Source organism: Sciurus carolinensis, unplaced genomic scaffold (assembly GCF_902686445.1).
Source record: "Sciurus carolinensis unplaced genomic scaffold, mSciCar1.2, whole genome shotgun sequence".
NCBI classification, from domain to species: Eukaryota; Metazoa; Chordata; class Mammalia; order Rodentia; family Sciuridae; genus Sciurus; species Sciurus carolinensis.
Genome location: NW_025920123.1, coordinates 2,836,502 through 2,845,056, shown reverse-complemented (window position 1 = coordinate 2,845,056; position 8,555 = coordinate 2,836,502). Strand labels below are relative to the sequence as shown.

General features: G+C 39.5%; 1 pseudogene; it reads right to left on the bottom strand.

The window, feature by feature from the left end:
• Positions 1-782: 782 nt before the first annotated feature.
• Positions 783-6,450, bottom strand: LOC124973856 (electron transfer flavoprotein-ubiquinone oxidoreductase, mitochondrial-like; annotated as a pseudogene).
• Positions 6,451-8,555: the final 2,105 nt, after the last annotated feature.

Below are 8,555 nucleotides of genomic sequence, written 5' to 3'. Positions count from 1 at the left end.
ATAGCTTTAAAAAATGTTCTTTTATTCCCCAATAATACATGGGCCATTTAAACAAAAAATCATTTTGTCTTTGTAATTTTTCAAACAAAATGATGAACAGAAGCATCACTAATATGTCCAGTTTGATGCAGACATTTTTCATTCTCCAGATTATTCTTGTGTTTAAACCCTATACCTCCTTCCTCCATGCTTCCAAATGCTCACTTAAGATTCTACCCTTTATTGGTTGGAGCACGGACCCTCAAGGTAGATGATACTGTTTCTGAGCTGAGACTCTGCAACTTAATGGCTGTTGCAAGCCAGCAGATTGCACCCTGAGCCTCTGTTTAATCATATTGAACAGGAGGAGTAGCATGATTGCCCACAAGTGATATGTGTGTATGAAGCAAGAAACCTCCACACAGCACTGGAAAGGGTGTGTTCTCATGTGAGCACTCAGAAAGTTTCACAGCATTGTCATCTAATGGTTAACTGGGGGTATGGTCTCTGAACTGCCTGCTCCCTTCCTCTTCTTATCCCCAAAACTTCAGGACAAAAGAATATTCCCCAAGTCTTTTTTTTTTCTCTTTTGCTATATCATTTATAATTTTATTATTTAAGAAAGAAATATTTCATAATTTTTATGGGACAATTTTACACAGAGTATAAAACATCTATTTCACCAGTGGTTAGTTTGTGAAGGTTACTTGTTAACCTCTAAATATTTTAATGTTATTTTGCCATACATTTACACTTTAAAGAATCTGGTTATCAAATGTGCCTGAAATGAAATAAATTGCAGTTTACATTCCATTATAAGCTGGTCCTCCTCCACTTTCAGGCACCACCCAGTTAATATTCTGACTTGGATCTTTAATATCACATGTTTTATAGTGTCGCGTTCCTTCTGCCCGCAGAGAGAGACACGACACATCAGTTGTTCATCAGAGCTCTTTATCCTCAGATGATGATGATTTTACAAGGCAGTTACAGTCATATTTATATGAATCATGAGCCAATCAGGTTACAGAGCATGTGGGGAGAGCATGATAATAATGTAATACAATAAGCATGATAACAATGTAATACAATAAGGGCGCAGCGAGCATGAGTCACCTTGTCCAATCAGAGCAGTCCATTCTGGCACTGGCTTAGTGCCGGGGCAACTTCCTTAAGCAGTGTCAGCTGTTTGTTGCAAACCAGGTTGCCCCGGCTCAGTGCCAGGTGCCACACTGAAGTCCTTGATGTTGCAACTTCAGGCTGCCCCGGCTCAGTGCCAGGTGCCGCACTGAAGTCCTTGATGTTGCAACCCAGGCTGCCCCGGCTCAGTGCCAGGTGCCGCACTGAAGTCCTTGATGTTGCAACCCAGGCTAGGATGGGGTCCGCGGCACCCCGACATCTCCCCCTTTCTTTTATTTAAAAAAGAAAAGGCTTGAGACCGTGCCTGTCTTAGGTTGAGGGGTCCAGCACATGTCCTTACCCGTCATTAAAGACTGTAGATCATGCTACAGCTTCTGTCTTAGGTTGGTACATGGCCACCTCCTACATTACCGGTCATTGACTACCGGCCTGGCATTATAGCCATAAATAGGGGGAGGCCTCTAGCCTTAAAGGCAGTCAGGACCAGGAAGAAAATAGATGTAAGATGCTGGACAAGGTGATGGTGCAGGAAAACGTTGTTGAAGGTACGGTAGGAGCTTTTTCTGTGGCTGGAAAAAAGAAGAGGCAAGGCTGCATCTGCAGGAGAGACTGAAGCTGGAAGATAGTTATCAAAAGAAGTTTGGAGAATAGCAGCTTGATAAATACCCTGCTTTAAAACTTGTATACTTGGAAAATATGAATACATTTAATATACAAGGAGTGACCATTTTACAATTACTTTGACACTTTAATCTTACTAAATTTAGTTTTTAAAGAAAAATTTAGACTCTGTAACATAGTACAATACTCTTAACAGTTGTTTAACCATAATTCTATAAACCCCAATTTTTAAGACTAATTGTTTTAAAGAATAAAACTTAATAGACACAAAGTTAAGAGTAAATTAGTGTTTCTATGAAATCCTTGCCATTTTACCATGTCATTTTACTATGTAGATTAAACTTTGGTTTATATTAGAACATTAGTATTGCACTTTAGGAAAAACCTTAAATAGCTTTAGCTGTTTCACATACATACAACCAACTTAGTTACACACAGACTTGTTGAAATTTGCCCTTTACTTACACACAGACTTTCTTAGCATTTAGACCCTCATGTATTTCATTACATAAGCACTTTCTTACCCAGAAATATTTTTTTTTCCTTTTTATTAAATATATTTCCAAACCCAGAACCTTTTATTTTTTCTTTCCTATTTGTTGACCCCTTTTTGTTCACATTCTGAAACAACTTTTATGAAATTTTTGGATTTAGATAAATTACACCATTTTAACAAGATAAAATACTTTGTTGTTTATAGTACTCTAACTGAAACACAGTTGAAACCTTTAGAACCCTTTGTATATAGAATTGTACTTGTTAAGACATAACTCTTAGTAACCTTGTTTTTAGTCAAGACACAAAGCAATTTTAAACCCTTTTAATTTACCAACCTATGAAAATACCAATAATGTTTAAGTATGATACCCCATGGAATTTAAGGAGTTAAGAGTACTTGATGTTATTTAACAATGAGCATTTTAATTTTGGAAATTAATTTGATGTCTCTACAAACACATTTGAGTAATCCCATATATGTTAACTTTAATTCACTTATTTTGTAAAAACCAAGAAAGCAGGCAGGTGTCCTGAACAGTATTTGTTGTCTCTTTCCTGTTGAAGAAAAGTCCTAGAAACAATTGATATTAGACATTGTTTAACATTAACATTCCATTAGTTTGACCACCTAGAGACTTGCAAGTTATTTTTAAAGACATTTCACTTTTATTAATTTACCCAATTAAAATTGAACCTTTTTAAATCACGTGAATAAAAGTATTTGGATCCATTTATAAATTTTAATTTTAGGAGCTCTCAGTTTTGATATAGACAAAACATGACATTAGACAGCACAACATAACACATAACACAAAATCAAAGGCCTTGTAACTTTTAAAAAAATCATTAACCTAGGTATGCAGGATCAAAATTATGAGCTCAAAAATACAGCATTAAAGAAAAACAAAACAAAACAAGAATCCTGGAAAATGAGTAGTTCTGTGTAGTAGCCCAGAAGTTTAAAACAGACATCCTTTTGTTTTCTTTTTCTTATCTTCAGGTTACCCCCCTTTCCCGCTGAGACTGTTGTAGTGTACATTCCAATGTAGGCTTCAGCAAGGCCAGGCAAGGGGGAGGGAGGATTACCCAGGACTTTTTAACCCTTTTTCTTCCTGGTTGAGAAATCAGGTTAGGTTTGAATGCAGAAAATCACAAAACATTATTTCTTACTACTTTTGAGGAATGGAGCTGCTGAGCTCTCTGCCTAGGGGGAGGACTGCTTCAAGGACATGGGTGTTCCCTCCCTAGGTGGCCATGGAGCTGTGTGGAAGGGATCAGGAGGGGGGCCTTTTTCTGTCTCTTGTGATAGTTTCTCTTGATTTAACAATCCCTTATCTAAAAACCAAGGGGCTTTGTCTTCTACAGTTTTTACAAACTTCCTAGCTGAGGAAACCTCTAAAGGTGCTCCATTAGCCTTTAATAAAGCCTTTAATAGTCCTTCCATGTGAACTCTAGACACTTCTGAACCCATGATTAATTTGCCCCCTTTCGAGTGCAACTTTCACTTTAATACTTTTAATGTGGACCGCTTTTTGCTTAGTCCAGGGTGTAGCCGCCTTTTGCGTGCTACTTTCACTTTAACCGGACCGCATTCCGCGTGTCCCCGGACCACCTTCCGTGTGTCCTGATCGTCACTTTATCGCGAACTTTCACTTTAATTGGACTACTTTTCGTATGTCCTGATAATTGTAATGTAATGTCCCTGGACCACCCTTTTAATCGTTTTATTGTGATGTAATATTAAGGCTGCCTTTATTACTATTTTATTTTTTATAACATTAATCTATAAAACTTATTATAACATTAATCTTAAAAATTTAATCTTAAAAACTATTTAAAACTTTAATCTTAAAAACTATTTATAATATTATTCTTAAAAACTTATTATAACTTTAATCTTAAAAACTTACTATAATTTTAATCTTAAAAACTTTAATCTTAAAAAACTTAATCTTAAAAACTTATTATAATTTTAATCTTAAAAACTTACCTAGGTAGTTGCTTTGTTCCCGGGTTTCGGCACCAGATGTCGCGTTCCTTCTGCCCGCAGAGAGAGACACGACACATCAGTTGTTCATCAGAGCTCTTTATCCTCAGATGATGATGATTTTACAAGGCAGTTACAGTCATATTTATATGAATCATGAGCCAATCAGGTTACAGAGCATGTGGGGAGAGCATGATAATAATGTAATACAATAAGCATGATAACAATGTAATACAATAAGGGCGCAGCGAGCATGAGTCACCTTGTCCAATCAGAGCAATCCATTCTGGCACTGGCTTAGTGCCGGGGCAACTTCCTTAAGCAGTGTCGGCTCAGTGCCAGGTGCCACATTGAAGTCCTTGATGTTGCAACTTCAGGCTGCCCCGGCTCAGTGCCAGGTGCCGCACTGAAGTCCTTGATGTTGCAACCCAGGCTAGGATGGGGTCCGCGGCACCCCGACATTATAGTGCACACAGTTCTGAGCATTTATCTGTAACTGAAATCCATCACCTTGTTCCAAAGGTACAAATTCATGAACTCCTGCAGGGCAGAATTGCTGCTCAGACCCATCATATATTGATAGACTTCTATTTACAGGTATGCTGTCATCTTTAAGGCTAAGTGTGCTGGCTGGTCATGTTCATTATTAGTACCACTCAAAGCCACAGATGACAAGAGGTCAAGACTGATCTGTCCATCAGGTTTTGAATACTCAATATGTGTGCAATCCTTGGTTGGCTTGAGCTGATCAGAGTCAGAACCTTTATGTTTTAGAGTCTATTGTTCCATTCCTCTCAAAATCCAGAAAATATATTCCTGTGTAAATCATCCCTCCACATAAACCCAATGCTCCATGGCAGGAAGGTCTAATATTTCTAATAGCATAAAGCTCTTTCCACACCCAAGATTTCTTCATATTGTCCTCGTACTCAGTTACATGGAGTCCTATTGTCTTTCATTGAAGATTTTCACTAGTAAGTTGATTAAAAATTGATTATGCTGCCAAACTTCCACTTTTCATTGCTGTATGGGTCCCTTTGATCTTGAGAGCATTCAAGAAGCCAAGGCTACAACCAATTAGTAAACCATCAGGAAAGGTGAGTTTTGGTATAGACTGAAAGTCACCTTCATTGAGAACTCTGGCTCCATAGGCAATTCTTTTTCCATCTTCCAATGTTGGCTGAATGCTGGGATGGTGTTTCCACCTTTGTAATTCCCTGAATGGACTCAGGTATGGATTTTGATAGTCCAGACCAACCACAAAACCCTGAGCTACTAGGGGTTCACCTTCATTTAAATGATAGAGGAAAGAGCCTCCGTAAGTATGCCTGTCCAAGGCCAACCAACAGTGTGATCCACTTGCCCAGGTTTCCGCTTCTTTTCATCAATAATTCATAACTCCTTCAGTCCAATCACATAGGTTTGGGATCACAATTGGCCCACAAATCAAACTTCTTGTATAGTTGCTTGACTAGGTGTCCATGGCAAGCCTCTGCAAAAACTGACTTTGGCATGTAGTTCGAGCCCCACTCAAAAGTTGTCTTTGGTGTGCCATACTTTTGAATTCCCACATCATTAGTGGCAATTCCTTTTACAATACCATCCTTATAAAAAAGGACCTCAGCAGCAGCATACCCTGCATACACTTCAACACCAAGGGCCTCTGCTTGTTCTCCTATCCAACTCACTAAATGTCCCAAGTGTACAATGTAATTGCCAAGATTGTTCATTGGAAGACCTGGAAGAATTGGCACAGGAATTCTGTATTTCTCTGTTAAAATCCCAAATCTGTCTTCTGTTACAAGAGTGTTAAATGGAGCCCTCCTCTCCTTCCAGTCTGGGAAGAATTCTTTAAACGCACATGGATCAAGGCAAGCCCCTGAGAGGGTATGACCGCCTATCTGAGGAGCTTTCCCCACTAGACACCCACGAATGTCCTTTTCATGTTCAGCAGCCAACTGCTTTAGACAAATAGCTGCAGAAAGTCCTGCGGGGCCAACACCAACTATTACCACACCTGCTTCTTCTGCAAATCTTTCCAAGTTCACGCCTTCCCATCACTTGTCCTTATCTCAGGGATAAATAGTATAGTGGGTAGTAATTTGAGGTACAACAGAAGTTGAAGACCATCTTGTAGCACACAGAGGTAGATAATTTTTATTAATTTTTGAGGCATGTAAGCAATGATAGGCCGAACAGGACTGCTTGGCTAGCGGCACCAGCATGTTCAAAACAATCAGGACTTTCTCTGTCGAACACCAAACACCAAACAGAAGAACTTGTCCGAGGCTCGCGGAGCGCGCTGGACCTCTATGCCACAGGGGGCGCCATCACTTGTCAGGATACACCTACAGCCAGGCTAGATTGCCTCTCTGCTCCACCGACCGCCCTTGCTTCGCGGCATCCCCGCCTCCCTCCAGCTCTGCGCGAGCGCCACGCATGACGCGATAGCAAGAACAGGTTTCCGGGTCAAGTAGCAAAAGAGAGAGACTTCAAGTCCCAGGCACCCTGCGGCTTGAGGTTGAGGATTAAGCCTGGATTTCCTTCTGAGCCTTGCTCCAGTAGGCCTCGGGACTAGCTGTTCCCCAAGTCTTTGCATCCAAGCCTCTAAGCACTTTCTGGAGCAAATATGACAGTTCAAATAATAATAATAATAATAATAATAATAATAGTTCCTTTGTTAGCCCCTTTCTTCTTTGAAAGTTTTTATTCCACTTTTTCCTCATTGTATTCTTATAAAATGATAGTGTTGGGATTTGTTTTACTTCTTTGGGACCAAGTCAAATAATTCCCAAATATACCTAATACTACTTTTAACAGTTTATGATGTTTAATACTTACTACAATTGGAAACTTATTCGTTTTCCCAAAACCACATTTAAATGGCAACTCTTCGTATTTACCAGGACACAAAGGAGGGACTTACCAATACTCAGATCTTGGAACCACTGAGGCTTCATCAAAAGCAGACCTGAGAATATGTAGGTACTAAAGGAGCTGCAATTGTATTCCTCCTGGACCAAAACTGTGTCTTCTATTTAAATCAAGTATAAAAATAAATACATGAACAAATGCAGCTTGGTTTAGATTTTATTGAAGTACCATTTGACCATGCACCTCAGTATTTTTTGACAGCAGCCTTGGGACTGTGTAATACAATGACCCTGGTGAAATGATTTTAATATTTATTTGACCCCTTGGCAGATTGCTCATTTTATCTTCTTTACCCTTTTGTTCTCTAACATTATTAGATATTCTTAGAGTGTCTGATACTCATTGTCACTTTTTGAACTCAATTATTTTTCTTTATTTTTTCTTCTTCTTTGTATGAAGAAGAAACTGGTATGAAACTGGTTAAATTGCTTTTTTTGATCAGTGTGTCAGCTGTGAAGTGAGCTGTTAGAGAGTGTAGCTATTGCTGATGGGCTGACTCAGAACCACAAAATTCCCACTGACTGGCTGACTTTCAAATGTGCGTCTATGGAAGAGAGTTGGCTCAAGTTATTCATTTACCCACAGACTCTTCACTGACTCCTCAAGGTTGTCAAGTCCCCTTTTTATTTATTAGTTTTATTTTGGATGATACTGGAGAGCAAACTCAGGGCCCACACACTCTGGACTGGTGCTGTACCACTGATCAATACCCCACGTGGTGTCTCATTTTACTATGGTGCTGCCCCATGAGCTCCCTCTGACTGGCAGTGCAGACTGTGAGGGAACCACATAGATGCTCTGCCTCCCCATGTGTTTACCCACCTGCAGATGCAGCACTGCAATCCCTCAGCATGGTTCCTTCTCACTGCCTGGGAAGCCCTTGGCTGGATTCCAGCTCATAGCAAACAGGGCTTGTATAATCTCACAATTTATTAGACTACTGTGGTCCAGTAAAGTCTGATTCTCCTAGTGGGTGGCATGCTGACCATGTTGGAGAGCTGAAACAAGGAATATCTAGGGGTGGGCTTTTATACCCTACTCAGAGGCACTCTGAAGAGTTGCTTTGCTGCAGGAATCCTTCCTCCAAAGTTTTCAGATGACACTGCATGGAATGCTAATTGTCCCTTTGTTAGATGGCTTGCCAGATGGGAGGCTGCTCATGATGGTTGCAGAAAGATACAGTGACAAGAGTAAAACCAGGTCTCACTGGACTCTGACCTCACTTGTGTCTACTCATTATAAAACTGCATTTGAAGATTTTTAAAATCTTTGAGAATATTTGCTGCAATTGATCATTTTATAGTTTCTACTAAAGGCTAGCATGTGTTTTGTCTTCTGTATTATACCTTTTTTGATACAGAACTATTGTAGATGAAATTCTTGCAAAAAATAATCT